Genomic DNA, 18,544 nt, shown 5'->3' with positions numbered 1-18,544 from the left:
ACAAGATATCTTTGACTCATTAAAACTGTCTTTTGTTACAACTGAAATCCACTCTGTCCAGCGTCCGTGATTTGGTCTCAACTCTCCAGTATTTGAACATCAACACTGTTCGAGACTGACCAACACTTTTAACCTGTTAAAGAGGCTGCGAATATTGATCTTGTTGAAGCGCAGCTTTTTAGCCCACATTTCGGATTAGAAATGGATGTTCTACCAATGTGCGGCATATTTCATGAACTTCAGATTGTACACAACACGGGCTACTTTTCAGCCTTACCATCACTGGAGGAATATTGGCAGCAGGTAGCCTAATATGATTTATTATAATTTGAAACGGTTGATTTAACTGAAATTAACAGCTGTGACTAATCAGTCGTGTCTCTTGATTGGATGTTACTGTGGCATGGCAGTAGAGTACTACAGTACATACAATGCATCAATTCATTTATAAATGTATCTTATGAATGCACTTTGACTGTATTCAAATGTCCTCTATTTGTCTGTGGTCAAACAGTTGCCCATTCAGTTTTTTCTTCAGTTTTACACAAAATGTATATTTCTGTCAACTTGTCAGTAGTTCAAACATGCAGATGTCCGTGTCCATCGATGTGTCAAATTCGAACTCTCACCGTGCGTGAAAGCCCTAGAACATGGTTTCCCAAACTTGGTCTTGGGCCCCCGTGCACGTCTTGGTATTTGCCCAGGTACTACACAGCTGATTCACATAACTAACGGTTTAGCAAGTTTTGGTTATTTGAATCAGTTGTGTAGCGCTAGGGCAAAACCCAACAGGGGATGCCCCAGGACCGCGTTGGGAAACAATGCTCTTGTCTAGAACATGTGAAAAATAACCAAGCATAGTCTATTTCTTATTTATATAGACATCTCTGAATGGAGGCCCAACCAGCCTCACCAGTTAGCCACAGATGCAAAAGATATGGCGTTCTATACAGCATGTTGTTTCGAAGGAGACCATTGCTACCAGTCCATGTATAGCACAAGTCTTGTTCAGTGTTGCAATGTTTGACATCTCGGGAGTCTGCATTGCAATTAATGGAGCGTGACTAGTATCTGGTAGCGTAGCCTAGTGGTTTGATATTTGCTTTAAGATGTTGCATGTGCAAGACTTTATGAATCTCAGAAAGCCATTATTTGGTTCAAGTAGCCTAATAATGGAGATGTTGTCAGTCAAACGGCTGCGGAGCAGACATCGTTCGTAAGTGGATGTTTTGTTGCTGCAAAGTAGCCTAACCAGATTATAGCCAGCCTAAAATGTTTCAATTTAATTTAGAAAATGTATACCATTTACACCAATAGTCTTGCTTAACTGACCCCAATTTTAGTCTTATGTGATTTGAAATTGATGCAAGTATTTTCCTAACGTGCTGACGAGACCGCACGTGTGCGCCATCATGCTCAGACGCGATGAGTACACGCAGGTTGAAATATCAAAACGAACTCTGAACCAACTATATTAATTTGGGGACAGGTCGAAAAGCAAAACATGTATGGCTATCTAGTGTTGATGAATAGGTATATGAGAAACGAGACCAAGTCGAGACGCTGGACAAGGCGGATACGGTATAGTAAAGGCCGTTTATTCAAGAGTAATGATATCTGGCAATTACGTGCACGGCTCCTTTCGTCAAGTTCTCATGCGAACCATTGGAAAAAGAAAGAGGCCGGTCACAATTGTACAGTTAATTGTATACATTGAAATGACGTAGGTAGATTCTAGTAGTCCTGGCTTTCTGATAGGTTGTTTGCAGATGATAGACAGTCTCCTCCAGCCTGGTGTCAGTATCCCATTGGTTCTCGACGGAGTTCTTTGTCTTTGGAGCCCATCCAGAAGGGGAGGGGCTGCGTGTGTGTGCGTTCCTGTCTTGGCAAGTCTGTGTGTCTTTTCAGTGAGTGCGTGTGTGAGAGATTCTGTATGGCCCTTCCATGTTTTACTGTGAAAATACGTTGCTATGTGTTGTCACAGTTATAGCAATGCAATAGCATTAAGCTGGTCATTTGCATAGGAAATAGCACTTCATTACACTAGCCTGCTGTTGCTAGCGAAAGTTACTCACCTAGTATGTCATCAGTAGTGTTGATTGATTAATTCCAGTCAATAAATTTGGATAAAAAATGCCTAGGTAGCTGAGCCACCCGAAGTTTGACGATATAAACCACATGTTATCACATTCAAATGTTCTATTAACACAAATACATGGGCCTATTTTATGCTATAAATGCATGATGTTACCACTTCCTTTCCCCTGGCCAGCAGGGATCAGAGCACATAGGCTTCTCTAGGGTACCTAAAGCTGTGGTTATCAGTAGGCTTTAGTTCAGACTGAAGCACAGATTAATTGTGCACAAATTGACAAATCATGAGGGAAATCAGTCTAAACAACAGTACTTTCTCCCTGTTTTCAATGCTTTTGTGTAAATTTTTTATTGAACTAAATCAAGTGCTGTTGAAAATGCCATCTCACCATACAGGCCAGCAGCCCTGCTGTGCTGATCTCTGCGACATGGATAGATTGAAATATCCTATGTGTCTTATTGTATTGACGGGAGTGGACTTCCATTGATTTTAGTGTTACTTATTATTACACAATAAAATCAATTAAAACCATAGTCTGATCTCTCACTCAATAATACTGACCATAAGGTTTATTATTCTGAAACACATTGCATTCATATGCATGTCGATCAGTGTGTTTCAGTACGCTTATATCCAAACTGTATCAAATGTCAGCAGTGACCAATTCCTGTGCACATGAGTAACTTGCTAAGATTGTAAAAGGGGTAGTTATGCCCTTTGCCTAGGGCAGATTTTTATTTTCAGCTGTTCTTGTCAAACCTACATCCTGCAATACCTCCAAGCAGAGATGACCCTGCTTTTAATGAATCTTCAAGATCTAGGATCAAATCTGAATCTATTTAATATAACAAATGGAGAACTGAATGACTGCATTCTGGGGGAAAGGAAGATGCATGCAATGTGTCATGTCAACTGAATGAGTCTTCGGGAAGCCGGAAGTTCAGTGGTTTCCTTAAAAGGACACTAAATATGCTCTGTGAGTCAGTCATGGCACAACAGAACTGAGAATGTATATATTAACTGTTCCTCCACATGTACATGCTGATCTTTTCAATTAATGCATTCTAATCATGTGTTTTTGTTTGTTCCTCAACCAGACATGCTTGGGGTTGGAACGGTATCTACAGAGCGAGCCTTACGTCTCAACAACGTCCAATATCAAGTTCAAGACGCAGGAGCATGACCTGTGGAGCAAGCTGATCCTGGCCTGTGGGGAAGAAGCGATTGACTCCGACTCAAAGATCCCTCTGGTCAAAGAGGACAATCAGGATAGCCCAATCTTGGAAACCAAAAGTGTAAACTCTGACGCCAACAGCGACGCATCAGATAGTTCTGGGGTGCTCACGCAAACACACAGCTTTTACCTCAAACCCTCTGGGGTCGGTTGTGGCCTGTTCTGGACCTTTTAGCGCTTGTGTCATTGGCACTCCACCATCCTCCCCAGAAGTCAGCTCGGACCTCAGCATCTCACAAGGATGGGGAAGCGTACACACGGAATTGCACTTGCCGGTAGAAATGGGGTTAGGCGGCATCGGGAAGAACTCGGGAAAGACTAGGCTGGTCAGTGGAGATCCATCGCCGGATGGCAGGAGACTGGTGCACAGGTGTCACTTCAACGGATGCAAGGTTTACACAAAGAGTTCACACTTAAAAGCACACCAGCACACTCATTTTTATTTTATTTTACTAGGCAAGTCAGTTAAGAGCAAATTCTTATTTTCAATGACGGCCTAGGAACAGTGGGTTAACTGCCTGTTCAGGGGCAGAACGACAGATTTGTACCTTGTCAGCTCGGGGATTCGAACTTGCAACCTTTCGGTTACTAGTCCAACGCTCTAACCACGAGGCTACCCTGCCGCCCCATACAGGTTATGAAACACACATTTCCCAATGCTATCACACCAGAGGTCTCTGTCTTTGGTGTTTACATTGCATTGCATTGCATAACCTTGGGGGGAAAAACAACCTGTGGCCAAAGTGACATTGATGGCACAAAGCTTTCTCACTTCAAATCAAATGTTAATTGTCACATGTGCCGAATACAACAGGTGTAGGTAGACTTTGCCGTGAAATGCTTACTTACAAGCCCCTTAACCAACAATGCATTTCTTGAAATTAAGTAAAGAAAATATTTCCTAAATTAACTAAAGTAAAAAAAATTATATAAAATCAAAATGTAACAAGAAAATTACATAACAATAACGAGGCTATATACAGGGTAGAGGTTAATCGGAATGGCCGATTTAATTAGGGCCGATTTCAAGTTTTCATAACAATCGGGAATCTGTATTTTGGGGCGCCGATTTGCCTATATATATTTATTATTATTTTTAAGAATATTTTTTAAATTAATATATATATTTTTTAATGTACCTTTATTTAACTAGCTGACTGAGCGGTGGTAGGCAGAAGCAGGAGCGTAAACATTCATTCAAACAGCACTTTTGTGCATTTTGCCAGCAGCTCTTCGTTGTGCGTCAAGCATTGCGCTGTTTATGACTTCAAGCCTATCAACTCCCGAGATGAGGCTCGTGTAACCGAAGTTAAATGGATAGATAGTTAGCGCGCGCTAATTGTCATTGTGTTGCTGGTTTGAACCCAGGGAGGAGCGAGGAGAGGGACGGAAGCTATACTGTTACACTGGCAATACTAAAGTTCCATAAGAACATCCAATTGTCAAATGTATATGTAATACAAATGGTATATTAAGTTAAAATAAGTGTTCATTCAGTTGTTGTAATTGTCATTATTACAAATAAATAAAATTGGCAGATTTAATCGGTATCGGCTTTTTTGGTCCTTCAATAATCGGTATCAGCGTTGAAAAATCATAATCGACTTCTAATACAGGGGGTACTGATACCGAATCAATGTGTTGGGGTACATGGTAGTCGAGGTCTTTGTAAAGTGACTGCATAGATGAAGAACAGTGAGTAGCAGCTGTATAAAAAAGGGGGGGAGGGGGTGTTAAAGTAAATAGTTCAGGTGGCCATTTGGGGGTAGAAGCTGTTTAGGAGCCTTTTGGTCCTAGACTGCGCTCCGGTAGCACTTGCTATGCGGTAGCAGAGAAGTCTTGGGTGACTGGAGCCTTTGACAATTTTTGGGGGGCATTCCTCTGTCACTACCAAGTGTATATAGGTCCTGTATGTCAGGAAGCTTGGCCACAGTGATGTACGCACTACCCTCTGTAGTGCCTTGCCGTCAGATGCCGATCAGTTTCCATACCAGGTGGTGATGCAGCCGGTCAGGATGCTCTCAATGGTGCAGCTGTAGAACTTTTTGACTATCTGGGGATCCATGCCAAATCTTTTTCTGTCTCCTGGGGGGGGGTAAGGTGTTGTCGTGCCCTCTTCACAACTGTCTTGGTGTGTTTGGACCTTGACCGTTTGATGTGGACACCAAGGAACTTGAAGCTCTCAACCTGCTCCACTACAGCCCCATCGATGAGAAGGGGGGTGTGCTCGGTCCTCCTTTTTCTATAGTCCACAATCATCTCCTCTCTTGATCACGTTGAGGGAGAGGCTGTTATCCTGGCACAACACTGCCAGGTCTCTGACCTTCTCCCTATAGGCTGTCTCATTGTTATCAGTTATCAGGCCTACCACTGTTGCCAGAACTTAATGATGGTGTTGGAGATATGCTTGGCCACGCAGTTATGGGTGAACAGAGTGTACAGGAGGGGACTAAGCTTTCACCCCTCAGGGGCCCCACTATTGAAGATCAGCGTGGCAGATGTGTTGTTGCCAACCCTTACCACTTGGGGGAGGCCATCAGGATGTCCAGGATCCAGTTGCAGAGAGAGGTGTTTAGTCCTAGGGTCCTTACATTAGTGATGCACTTTGTGGGTACTATGGTGTTGAATGCTGAACTGTAGTCAATGAACAGCATTCTCACGTAGGTGTTGCTTTTGTCCAGGTGGGAAAGGGTAGCGTGGAGTGCGATTGTGATTGCGTCATCTGTGGATCTGTTTGGGCGGTATTCAAATTGGAGGGGGTCTAGGGTTTCTGGTATGATGCTGTTGAGAGCCATGACTAGCTTTCCTTCATTACTGTTACACACAAGTCATATGTTACTTAGCTGCATGAAATTGCTATTCTTTATTTCACGAAATTGTATTGTCTGTCTTGTTTGTGTAATGTAATCAAAGTTACAGATCCAGTTCATTGCGAGTCCTCATGCAGTCAGAGTGCCACAGTGCAGTTACTCAGAATATTAGCCACGCATGACTGTGACCTAATCTACCATGCATATGTGTCTGAATGCTGAGAGGAAGGGGAGACGGTCACACTGAAAGGCAGCCACAGTGCACATGGGGATGGAATGGACTTAGTTTACGTCCCAAATGGCACCCCATTCCCTTTTATAGTGCACTACCTTGACCAGTGCACTATATACACTATTTCTCATGGTCTGAGAGTCTTTAGGTGCCTTTTGGTGAACTCCAAGTGGGCTGTCATGTGCCTTTTACTGAGGAGTGACTTTCATCTGGTCACTCTACCACAAAGGCCTGATTGGTGGAGTTCTGCAGAGATGGTTGTTCTTCTGAAGTTTCTCCCATCTATACAGAGGAACTCTGGAGCTCTGTCAGAGTGACCATCGGGTTCTTGGTACCCTCCTTGACCAAGGCCCTTCTCTCCGGATTGCTCAGTTTGGCCGGGCGGCCGGCTCTAGGAAGAGTCTTGGTGGTTCCAAACATCTTCCATTTAAGAATGATGGAGGCCATAGTGTTCTTGGGGACCTTCAATGCTGCAGACATGTTTTGGTACCCTTCCCCAGATCTGTGCCTCGACACAATCCTGTCTTTGAGCTCTAGGACAATTCCTTCAACTTCATGGCTTTGTTTGCTCTCACATGCACTGTCAACGGTGGGGCCTTTTATATAGACAGGTGTGTGCCTTTCCAAATCATGTACAATCCAATTGAATTTACCACAGGTAGACTCCAATCAAGTTGTAGAAACATCTCAAGGATGACCAATGGAAACAGGATGCGCTTGAGCTCAATTTCGAGTGTTATTGCGAAGGGTCTGAATACCTATGTAAAGGTATTTCGGTTGCAATTTTTTTAAAATAAATGTGTAACATTCGCCTTGTCATTGTACAAACATTTTCGCTTTGTCATGATTGGGTATGGTGTGTAGATTTAGGAAAACATTTTAGCCATTTTTAAAATAAGGTTGTAACGTAACAATGTGGAAAAAGTCAAGGGGTCTGAATACTTTCAGAATGCACTGTAGGTATAGGGAATAGTGCCATTTGGTGTAAAGCCATTAGCTATGCTCTTAAAAACAGATTTAGTTTCAGCATTGGAAAGGGGAGACTGACCATTCCCTATTTTTGATTAGCAGTGTGAAATTACGTGTGGCTTTCTCTACGAGCTCGGACTCTTTAAGACTGCAATTACGTCCAACGGATAAGAGGACTTTCTTTGGTCCTATCATGGTTTTGAGTTGGGTAACAGGTTAATTGGAATTAGACTAGATTCTACTGTAGTGTCTGAGTAAAGTTGTGTAGCTGGCAAGTGATTACCGCCATATTATTTCCATTCTCTTTACTACCAAAGGTCATTGACCAGAAGGAACGATAACAATGACCTTAGCTTAGCACACAGCATGTTTCACATTGACTAGAGGTTAAAAATTGATCGTACAATATTGCATTAATTTCACAGGTGATATTTTTGTTTATTTCATAGGTGAAAACCCATACAAGTGTTCATGGAAGGGCTGCGAGTGGCGATTTGCACGGAGTGATGAGATAACCAGACACTTCAGGAAGCACACTGGGGCCAAGCCATTTAAATGCAGTCACTGTGAAAGGTAAGCGCCATCACTATGCTATCTACAATTGAGACCACCTGCACCTGATTGTTTACACAATCCCTCTTGATACCATATACTCAAGTGTGAGTTGTTAGTATTAGAGGTCGACCGATTAACCGGAATGGCCGATTAATTAGGGCCGATTTCAAGTTTTCATAACAATCGGAAATCTGTATTTTTGGATGCCGATTTGGCAGATAATATATATATATATTTTTTTTACATACCTCTTATTTAACTTGGCAAGTCAGTTAAGAGCACATTCTTATTTACAATGACGGCCTAGGTACAGTGGGTTAACTGCCTTGTTCAGGGGCAGAAGGACAGAGTTTTACCTTTTCAGCTCGGAGAATCGATCTTGCAACCTTACAGTTAACTAGTCCAACGCTCTAACCACCTGCCTCACGAGGAGCCTGCCTGTTACGTGACTGCAGTAAGAAGCCAAGGTAAGTTGCTAGCTAGCATTAAATTTATCTTATAAAAAAACAATCAATCATAATCACTAGTTAACTACACATGGTTGATATTACTAGTTTATCTAGCGTGTCCTGCGTTGCATATAATCGATGTGGTGCGCATTCACGAAAAAGGACTGTTGTTGCTCCAACGTGTACCTAACCATAAACATCAATGCCTTTCTTAAAATCAATACACAGAAGTATATATTTTTAAACCTGCATATTTAGCTAAATTAAATCCAGGTTAGCAGGCAATATTAACCAGGTGAAATTGTCACTTCTCTTGCGTTCATTGCACGCAGAGTCAGGGTATATCCAACAGTTTGGGCCGCCTGGCTCGTTGTGAACTAATTTGCCAGAATTTTACGTAATTATGATATAACATTGAAGGTTGTGCAATGTAACAGGAATAGTTAGACTTAGGGATGCCACCCGTTAGATAAAATACGGAACGCTTCTGTATTTCACTGAAAGAATAAACGTTTCGTTTTTGAGATTATAGTTTCCGGATTCGACCATATTAATGACCTACGGCTCGTGTTTCTGTTATAATTAAGTCTGATTTGATAGAGCAGTCTGACTGAACGGCGGTAGGCAGCTGCAGGCTCGTAAGCATTCATTCATTCAAAAATCACTTTTATGCGTTTTGCCAGCAGCTCTTCGCTGTGCTTCAAGCATTGCGCTGTTTATGACTTCAAGCCTATCAACTCCCGAGATTAGGCTGGTGTAACCGATGTGAAATGGCTAGCTAGTTAGCGGGGTGCGCGCTAATAGCGTTTCAAACATCACTCGCTCTGAGACTTGGAGTGGTTGTTCCCCCTGCTCTGCATGGGTAACGCTGCTTCGAGGGTGGCTGTTGTCGATGTGTTCCTGGTTCGAGCCCAGGTAGGAGCGAGGAGAGTGACGGAAGCTACACTGTTACACTGGCTATACTAAAGTGCCTATAAGAACATCCAATAGTCAAAGGTATATGAAATACAAATCGTATAGAGAGAAAGAGTCCTATAATAACTACGACCTAAAACTTCTTACCTGGGAATATTGAAGACTCATGTTAAAAGGAACCACCAGCTTTCATATGTTCTCATGTTCTGAGCAAGGAACTTACACGTCAGCTTTCTTACATGACACATATTGCACCTTTACTTTCTTCTCCAACACTTTGTTTTTGCATTATTTAAACCAAATTGAACATGTTTCATTATTTACTTGAAGCTAAATTGATTTTATTGATGTATTATATTAAGTTAAAATAAGTGTTCATTCAGTATTGTTGTAATTGTCATTATTACAAATAAATTTAAAAAATTGTCCGATTTAATCGGTATCGGCTTTTTTGGGGCCTACAATAATCGGTATCGGCTTTGAAAAATCGGTCGACCTAGTTAGTATGTCTATTCTGCCCTTGAGTTGCGTTCCCATGCAAAACTAGACAGATAGCTAACAACTAAGTCTTCAATAAAACTCCCAATGCGTGACTTTTCTTGAATGAATATATTGAAAACGTTTATGTTGTGAAACTGCAAAATACAGAAAAGAATATACTTTAGTATTAAATTCACACCGACATACTGTAGCTGTACATTAAACATTTGAAGTTGCATAAATACAAAGCACGCGCTAAGGTACCATGCATCTGGCATGATGCCAAACCATATAGCTAATTGTTAACCATATGGTAATTGGCTCCTTTCATTACTCTAATAATGTATAACCATCTATGTAGAATAACAAAGCATATTACACTAGAAACAGTAACAAAACTACAGTATTGTATATTTTACAATTTGTTTGCATGACGCATGAGCAAAGTAATACAGCTAACGACATACATTAAAGGCATTGCAAATGGTGAGTAAATGCAACCAACATTGATATGTAAGCAACTCTATCAATAACAAGATTATCATCATTAGCTAAATGCTTGAATCGAACTTACAAACAAATATGTTTCCAAGGCTGAAGCGTGACAAGAAATAACTACATTGAAAGACCTGCACCGTAGTGTTGTTTGTAGCTGCTTCTATGCGTGCAAAACAAATTCTGTACTTCCTGTTTGCGTCGTCTTTCTAAGTACCAGAAAGCGCCACTAGGGGGCAAATAACACCATTGAACACAATGAAGATCCAATTTAACCATTGTAATAAAATAATCTGTTACCTTCCATTCATTCATGTGAATAGCATTGCATTGTTAACCAGTGCTTCCTGAAAATGCTTAGTCAAATGTGTAATTCATACTTAAAATATGTAATTATATTGCTAGCCTGTATGTTCATTTGGGATCTGTACTTGTATCCTAGACATATACAGTTTTTTTTTTGTAGTAGTAGTACACCAGTTCACACTTTCCATCTCTCGGTTTGCCACCAGGTGTTTCTCCAGGTCCGATCACCTTGCCCTCCACATGAAGAGACACCTCTGAGCGTCGCGGAGCGATGTAAGCCATTTAGCGAAACAAACTAACACAGCAAAGGGGAATGTCGTCTCATAACCAGGCTTATGGTTGAACTGCCCTTCAGAGGACTGAGCTAGGGACCGTGTTCAAGCCAAAACAAACCATTTTACACCATACCCAGTGCCTCCGGGATGGACGAACCCCTTGGAGAAAACTAATGACAAAATGATGTATGGAAGGAAGCTTCTGCCAAGATGGCGTAGCAGTAAGTCGTCCTGTCGTGTCGTGTCCCTGTATATATCGTTTATTTTTCGTTTTTTACATATTTTTCTCCGCATATCTCTTTAAAAACATTTTGCTAAACCTAAGCTTCCAAATACTCTCCTGCAACCCGCCTCACCCAATGTAGCTATTTTTCCTAAAGTATTTATATTTACTTCGGAACCCCTCAACTGAAGCTAGCCAGCTAACCACCAGCTATGCTAGCGGTCTTCAGCTAACCGGTCATCAGCTAACCTTTAGTTCGGAAAGCTCTCGCCAGTTCGAACAACGCGACTCTAACCAGAGCATAACGGACCTATTTATTTTTCATCCCAGGATTCATCCCCGGATTCCCACCGCAAACGGAACATTTTTCAGCTGGATTTTTCAGCTGGATCTTCACAACTAGCTATCTAGCTAAACCGCAACCCCGGATGATTACTCCTGGCTAGCGTTTCCACCCACTTAGCTTGAAGCTAGCCCGGCCTGCGCACCTGTGCTAGCACCGTAGCATACTCCTGAGCTACAAAACCCGGGCCCACAACCGGTCTATCGATGTCACCGCATGAAGAGGAATAAACAGACTCACCCCATCGCGACGTCCCCCAAAGGCTAACTCTCTAGCCCTCGCTATCTCCCTGCTTGCTAATCCGGCCTGCTAACTGCTAGCTTGTCCAGCTCCGGTCCGCTAACTGCTACCTTGTCTAGCCCGGCCTACAAACTGTTAGCTTGTTAGCACAGGCCTGCTAACCGCCTGAATCACCGCGTCCCAAAACTCTCACTGGACCCATATTTACTTTCTATCTCTTTTGACTTTTAATTTGTTTATACCTTCCAGAAACCTGCCTCACCCAATGTGATACGGAATCACTATTATTTTTTTTATTTTTAGAACACACTCAAGAACCTCCAGAAGCTAACCAGCTAACTAGCTACAAGCTATTTAGTCATTGTTAGTTTTTTTAACCTGGATAACACTCGCCAGTCCAGCTTCCCTGCCCCATCCACCGCTGCCCCCTGGACACTGACCTCTTGGCTACATAGCTGATGCACGCTGGACTGTCCATTAATCACGGTACTCCATTCTGCTTGTTTGTTTTATCTGTTGGCCCCGTTGCCTAGTCTACGCCATTTTACCTGCTGTTGTTGTGCTAGCTGATTAGCTGTTGTCTCACCTACTGTTTTAGCTAGCTTTCCCAATTCAACACCTGTGATTACTGTATGCCTCGCTGTATGTCTCTCTCAAATGTCAATATGCCTTGTATACTGTTGTTCAGGTTAGTTATCATTGTTTTAGTTCACAATGGAGCCCCTAGTTCCACTCTTCATACCCCTGATAACTCCTTTGTCCCACCTCCCACACATGCGGTGACCTCACCCATTACTACCAGCATGTCCAGAGATACAACCTCTCTCATCATCACCCAGTGCCTGGGCTTACCTCCGCTGTACCCGCACCCCACCATACCCCTGTCTGCGCATTATGCCCTGAATATATTCTACCATGCCCAGAAACCTGCTCCTCTTATTCTCTGTCCCCAACGCTCTAGGCGACCAGTTTTGATAGCCTTTAGCCGCACCCTCATACTACTCCTTCTCTGTTCCGCGGGTGATGTGGAGGTAAACCCAGGCCCTGCATGTCCCCAGGCACCCTCATTTGTTGACTTCTGTGATCGAAAAAGCCTTGGTTTCATGCATGTCAACATCAGAAGCCTCCTCCCTAAGTTTGTTTTACTCACTGCTTTAGCACACTCTGCTAACCCTGATGTCCTTGCTGTGTCTGAATCCTGGCTCAGGAAGGCCACCAAAAATTCAGAGATTTCCATACCCAACTATAACATCTTCCGTCAAGATAGAACTGCCAAAGGGGGAGGAGTTGCAGTTTACTGCAGAGATAGCCTGCAAAGTAATGTCACACTTTCCAGGTCCATACCCAAACAGTTCGAACTACTAATTTTGAAAATTACTCTCTCCAGAAATAAGTCTCTCACGGTTGCCCTCATAGACGTCATCCTGACCAACTGGCCCTACAAATACACCTCCGCTGTCTTCAACCAGGATCTCAGCGATCACTGCCTCATTGCCTGTATCCGCTACGGAGCCGCAGTCAAACGACCACCCCTCATCACTGTCAAACGCTCCCTAAAACACTTCTGTGAGCAGGCCTTTCTAATCGACCTGGCCCGGGTATCCTGGAAGGACATTGACCTCATCCCGTCAGTTGAGGATGCCTGGTCATTCTTTAAAAGTAACTTCCTCACCATTTTAGATAAGCATGCTCCGTTCAGAAAATGCAGAACTAAGAACAGATACAGCCCTTGGTTCACCCCAGACCTGACTGCCCTCGACCAGCACAAAAACATCCTGTGGCGGACTGCAATAGCATCGAATAGTCCCCGTGATATGCAACTGTTCAGGGAAGTCCGGAACCAATACACGCAGTCAGTCAGGAAAGCTAAGGCCAGCTTCTTCAGGCAGAAGTTTGCATCCTGTAGCTCCAACTCCAAAAAGTTCTGGGACACTGTGAAGTCCATGGAGAACAAGAGCACCTCCTCCCAGCTGCCCACTGCACTGAGGCTAGGTAACACGGTCACCACTGATAAATCCATGATTATCGAAAACTTCAATAAGCATTTCTCAACGGCTGGTCATGCCTTCCGCCTGGATACTTCAACCTCGGCCAACAGCTCCGCCCCCCCCGCAGCTCGTCGCCCAAGCCTCTCCAGGTTCTCCTTTACCCAAATCCAGATAGCAGATGTTCTGAAAGAGCTGCAAAACCTGGACCCGTACAAATCAGCTGGGCTTGACAATCTGGACCCTCTATTTCTGAAACTATCTGCCACCATTGTCGCAACCCCTATTACCAGCCTGTTCAACCTCTCTTTCATATCGTCTGAGATCCCCAAGGTTTGGAAAGCTGCCGCAGTCATCCCCCTCTTCAAAGGGGGAGACACCCTGGACCCAAACTGCTACAGACCTATATCCATCCTGCCCTGCCTATCTAAGGTCTTCGAAAGCCAAGTCAACAAACAGGTCACTGACCATCTCGAATCCCACCGTACCTTCTCCGCTGTGCAATCTGGTTTCCGAGCCGGTCATGGGTGCACCTCAGCCACACTCAAGGTACTAAACGATATCATAACCGCCATCGATAAAAGACAGTACTGTGCAGCCGTCTTCATCGACCTTGCCAAGGCTTTCGACTCTGTCAATCACCATATTCTTATCGGCAGACTCAGTAGCCTCGGTTTTTCGGATGACTGCCTTGCCTGGTTCACCAATTACTTTGCAGACAGAGTTCAGTGTGTCAAATCGGAGGGCATGCTGTCCGGTCCTCTGGCAGTCTCTATGGGGGTGCCACAGGGTTCAATTCTCGGGCCGACTCTTTTCTCTGTGTATATCAATGATGTTGCTCTTGCTGCGGGCGACTCCCTGATCCACCTCTACGCAGACGACACCATTCTATATACTTTCGGCCCGTCATTGGACACTGTGCTATCTAACCTCCAAACAAGCTTCAATGCCATACAACACTCCTTCCGTGGCCTCCAACTGCTCTTAAACGCTAGTAAAACCAAATGCATGCTTTTCAACCGGTCGCTGCCTGCACCCGCATGCCCGACTAGCATCACCACCCTGGATGGTTCCGACCTAGAATATGTGGACGTCTATAAGTACCTAGGTGTCTGGCTAGACTGCAAACTCTCCTTCCAGACTCATATCAAACATCTCCAATCGAAAATCAAATCAAGAGTCGGCTTTCTATTCCGCAACAAAGCCTCCTTCACTCACGCCGCCAAGCTTACCCTAGTAAAACTGACTATCCTACCGATCCTCGACTTCGGCGATGTCATCTACAAAATGGCTTCCAACACTCTATACTATACCACCCACCACTGCGACTTGTATGCGCTAGTCGGCTGGCCCTCGCTACATATTCGTCGCCAGACCCACTGGCTCCAGGTCATCTACAAGTCCATGCTAGGTAAAGCTCCGCCTTATCTCAGCTCACTGGTCACGATGGCAACACCCATCCGTAGCACGCGCTCCAGCAGGTGTATCTCACTGATCATCCCTAAAGCCAACACCTCATTTGGCCGCCTTTCGTTCCAGTACTCTCTGCCTGTGACTGGAACGAATTGCAAAAATCGCTGAAGTTGGAGACTTTTATCTCCCTCACCAACTTCAAACATCAGCTATCTGAGCAGCTAACCGATCACTGCAGCTGTACATAGTCTATTGGTAAATAGCCCACCCTTTTTCACCTACCTCATCCCCATACTGTATTTATTTTTTTACTTTTCTGCTCTTTTGCACACCAATATCTCTACCTGTACATGACCATCTGATCATTCATCACTCCAGTGTTAATCTGCAAAATTGTAATTATTTGCCTACCTCATGCCTTTTGCACACATTGTATATAGACTCCCCCTTTGTTTTCTACTGTGTTATTGACTTGTTAATTGTTTACTCCATGTGTAACTCTTTGTTGTCTGCTCACACTGCTATGCCTTATCTTGGCCAGGTCGCAGTTGCAAATGAGAACTTGTTCTCAACTAGCCTACCTGGTTAAATAAAGGTGAAATAAAAATAAATAAAAATAAAATAAAGACAACTTAATTGAGGGACTGGAAGGAAAGGGAAATTAAGACAAAAAAAATAAATGAATGCATTGTATGTGTGTTTGGCGCGTGATGTATTGAGGTGGCGCAACTGTCTCCTGGACAACCGATAGACAGTTTGAAGTACCAGTGTAAGATAAGCATGTGTGGACTGCGAATGTCTGACTGGGTTGACTTGCCAGTGTGCAAAGAGGGGGAAGCAAAGGTCTTGTGGTACCGGTGTTTCTGTGGACTGAATGGTATTGGGGAACACGTTCTGTTTCCTTGTGGTCGCGAGTGAGTACGGGTGTGTGAGAAAAGTGTCTACCTGCCTGTCAAGCAGCAGCGAGACTGGGTTAATTATTAAAAAAATATGTTTTTGCCAGAATCCTTGAGGGTTTGTGGTTGGGGGTGATGTTGTATCCCCTCCAGATAGCAGAGGCCAGTGCAGAAACTCCACAATGTGAGCTTTTTCTAGTGTTTGGTGCAGCTGTTAAATGTGTTTTTTTATAACACAGCTAATGTGCTTCGGTTATATCACAATGAACTATACTATAACTTCATTATCATAGACAGGTGTTGCATGGTTCTGGAGTTTATTTGCTTTTCCTGCTATTCCGTAATCAGGACTGCAAATAGATTTCAATAAAAGTGCAGCTAAATACCAACAGTTAGATGTTACAATATTGTACATAAAGCCTTGATTTTAGATTTTTTTTTGTATTCAGTACTTTCTTTGGTTGGAGAAATCACTATTGCCTACTTAACTGAATCATTCATAAAGCTATTTTTTCACTCATCTGTGCCTTTTAGGACTCTTGAATTTCTACCTGATAATGCACTGTTAATTTAACGGTGTCTTACGTAAGTGACCTAGACTTGTGGTTTGGTTTTCTCCTGGTGGGGGTTCACGTTGTATGGGTGATATGAAAAGATTTGTTAAGGCTCAATTTCACATGAACTTACTTGCACCGTTCCTTGTTTTTAGAGAAAGCTACCCCTATTAGCCCGCATGTAGCTTGTGAATAAAGTGTTTGTTTATAACATGCAGAGTAAAGATCCTCTGTTTTTGCTGTAACCTGTCTATATAGTACATTCAGACCCAATGTAAATATAATGTAAAGGGATTTCTTCAAGTCATCATGTAGAGCACTTTAAACAATGTATTATTAAACAAATGTACTAGTGTGTACTGTATGTCGTTCCACATTTGGTGTTGCGTAAAAATGTAGCTCGACGGTACAAAACAACCTGATAAGACTATAGGGCTAAGTCCGAGATGGCACCCCGTTATAGGGCACTACTTTCAACCAGACCCCTATGTACGGTGGTCAAAAGTAGTGCACTATATGGCATAGGGTGCACTTTCAGATGCTCACTAGGGCATGGAGCTTTTGGTTTGCGTAAAGACAAGGTTGACTTGACGGGAAAGTGATAGTGCTGCAGCTGGGTTCAACAATGTCTGGGCTTTGGGTTTGTAGAGCACCCAGGGCCCAGTCTCACTCTCACTGTAGACCAATATTCCCTCCTCCAACCAAGCTAAGGAAAAACCCTAAAGATGTATTGTAATTATCAAGCTCTAGTTGGACAGGCCTTACCTTGTATTGTATTTCTAATTAAATGTTTTGCTGGTATAGAATCTGTTAGAATGCTGATTTTGGGAGTTTGCTATTGAACCATTTTGGGCATTCATTTGTTTTAGTCCAAGCAGCTACAGTGTTATCAAAACCAATGGTGAACAAGATTCTGTAGAAAATGTAAAAGATCAATCCATCTCTCCCTGTTCGAAACTGATTATGTACATGCATGGAAAAATGTGACATATTTCGTCAATGTTATTTGCCCTGCGTATAAACAGTACAATAGGATGTTAATGGATGGGGAATTTAGCGACTATGATATTTTTGCAGGGTAAGGGACCAAAATAATGTTAAAGGATAATTTATTGTACCATGTGTCATTAAATGTCTAAGGCTAGAATCAAGGATTAAAAATTGAAGTTTAACAAAAGTACATTCTTTATTCTTTTCAATATCATGGCCATGCTGTGGGTGAAAAGGAGTTTGTTGCAGCAAGATCAGTGAAGCAGGGCCACAATATTTTCAGTACATTCAGAAAGTTTTCAGACCCCTTGACTTTTTGTACATTCTGTTAGGTTATAGCCTTGATCCTAAAATGGATAAAAATCCAACTGAGCAAATGAGGGAGGAAGGCCTTGCTCAGGGAGGTGACCAATAACCCGATGGTCACTCTGACAGCTCCAGCGTTCCTCTGTGGAGATGGCAGAACCTTCCAGAAGAACAACCATCTCTGCAGCACTCCACCAATCAGGCCTTTATGGTAGAGTGGTGAGATGGAAGCCACACCTCAGTAAAATGCACATGGCACCCCGCTTGAGGTTTGCCAAAAGGCACCTAAAAGATTCTCAGATCTGATGAAACCAAGATTGAACTCTTTGGCAAGAATGCCAAGCGTCACTTCTGGAGGAAACCTGGCACAATCACTACGGTGAAGCACGGTGGTGGCAACATCATGCTGTGGGAATGATTTTCATTGGCAAGGAATGGGAGACTAGTCAGGATCGAGGTATAGATGAACAGCAAAAGTACAGAGATCCTTGATGAATACCTGCTCCAGAGTACTCAGGACCTCAGACTGGGGCGAAGGTTCACCTTCTAACAGTACAACAACTCTAAGAACACAGTCAAGACAATGCAGGAGTGGCTTCAAGTCTCTGAATATTCTTGAGTGGCCCAGCCAGAGCCTGGACTTGAACACAATCAAACATCTCTGGAGAGAACTGAAAATAGCTGTGCAGCAACGCTCGCTGACAGAGCTTGACAGGATCTGCAGAGAAGAATAGGAGAAACTCCCCAAATACAGGTGTGCCAAGCTTGTCGTGTCATAC

General features: G+C 43.2%; 1 pseudogene; it reads left to right on the top strand.

Annotated features, from left to right (window-relative positions):
* The first annotated feature begins 201 nt into the window (after positions 1–201).
* LOC109876115 (Krueppel-like factor 6) lies at positions 202–10,798 on the top strand (annotated as a pseudogene).
* Positions 10,799–18,544: the final 7,746 nt, after the last annotated feature.

Source organism: Oncorhynchus kisutch, linkage group LG11 (genome assembly GCF_002021735.2).
Source record: "Oncorhynchus kisutch isolate 150728-3 linkage group LG11, Okis_V2, whole genome shotgun sequence".
NCBI lineage: Eukaryota > Metazoa > Chordata > Actinopteri > Salmoniformes > Salmonidae > Oncorhynchus > Oncorhynchus kisutch.
The sequence above is the reverse complement of the archived record's forward strand: the minus strand, read 5'-3'. Positions and strand labels throughout refer to the sequence as shown.